Source organism: Prunus avium, unplaced genomic scaffold, assembly GCF_965620075.1.
Source record: "Prunus avium unplaced genomic scaffold, drPruAviu1.hap1.1 HAP1_SCAFFOLD_200, whole genome shotgun sequence".
In the NCBI taxonomy this organism is placed as follows: domain Eukaryota; kingdom Viridiplantae; phylum Streptophyta; class Magnoliopsida; order Rosales; family Rosaceae; genus Prunus; species Prunus avium.
Genome location: NW_028276958.1, coordinates 31,060 through 32,500, shown reverse-complemented (window position 1 = coordinate 32,500; position 1,441 = coordinate 31,060).

Sequence of the window (1,441 nt, the reverse complement as noted above, 5' to 3'; positions counted from 1 at the left end):
CGTGTGGCCGAGAATTGGGTAGCTTCTTCATCAACCCCGCCGAAAGCCATCCTCGACATACCCGTGCATTGAGAAGGTTTGGTGGCCGTACTCCCAACACAAAAGCATACCGAGGACAACCCCAAGCAAAAATTCATTTGAAGCCAACCCATCGTCGCCCACAACTAGTGGGTGAATGGTGTGCTTCCCGGGGTTGGCATAGACATTCCCTCGCATGCAAAAGATTGTCGATGCGAAAGATTATCTATGCCAACCCCGGGAAGCACACCATTCACACACTCCCGACCGGTGTGGTGTGGCGGTGATTGGATAGTTACGGATTGAGCACTTGCCAAGGATCAAAATGTGTCATTTAGAAGAAACATTTTCAAAAAGTTTTTAAAATCTTGTGGGTTTGCAACTCATAAGAGCGTCACTTTCAACGTCCCCGGTATTGGATTGAGTTTCTAAAAACAACCGTGCACACCGAGGTTAAACTTTACCGGCTCCACTCCGACTCGCCGCTCGCCCACAATTTGTTTGCAACGAAACATTTGTTTTTAATTTTGTTGGTTTGAAATTGTTTTGAAAAGGTTCTTTAAATCTAGTGGGTTTGCAACTCATAAGAGCGTCACTTTCAACGTCCCCGGCATTGGATTGAGTTTCTAAAAACAACCGTGCACACCGAGGTTAAACTTTACCGGCTCCACTCCGACTCGCCGCTCGCCCACTAGTCCGAAGGCAACAAAACATTTGTTTTTCATTTTGATGAAAATTTCTGTTTTTAAATCTTGTTGGTTTGAAATTGTTTTGAAAAGGTTCTTTAAATCTTGCGGGTTTGCAACTCATAAGAGCGTCACTTTCAACGTCCCCGGCATTGGATTGAGTTTCTAAAAACAACCGTGCACACCGAGGTTAAACTTTACCGGCTCCACTCCGACTCGCCGCTCGCCCACAAATCCGAAGGCAACAAAACATTTGTTTTTAATTTTGATGAAATTTTTTGAAAACATTGGCTTGGCAAGCCCCAATCCGCGACTATCCACCCACCGCCACCCCACACGAGTGGTTGTTGTTGCGAAATGAGGTTGTGGTCGACATGCCCGTGCATTTGAGAAGGAGTTCCTAGCACTCCATGCTCTCCCATGCCAAAAAAAAGCCTAGACAACCCCATTTCGCAACTTTCCACGCCTTTTTTTTCCTCCCTCACCCATGGCGGCGGCGTGGTGGCGGCGGCCGGATTCCGGCCACCACCGCCATGGGTGGCAGCCCCCCGACCCCGACACCAAACCCATAATACCGAGGCAACATATCGAGGCAACATGACATGGGTGTGGCGTGGGGGAAGGGGGCTGCAGCTAGGAAGGCATGGGCTGCCATGCATATGCAGGCAACACACACCCCCCTATATAGCATTTTATGCATTTAGCCCTTTGACAGGAAGAGACATCACCTATGCGCG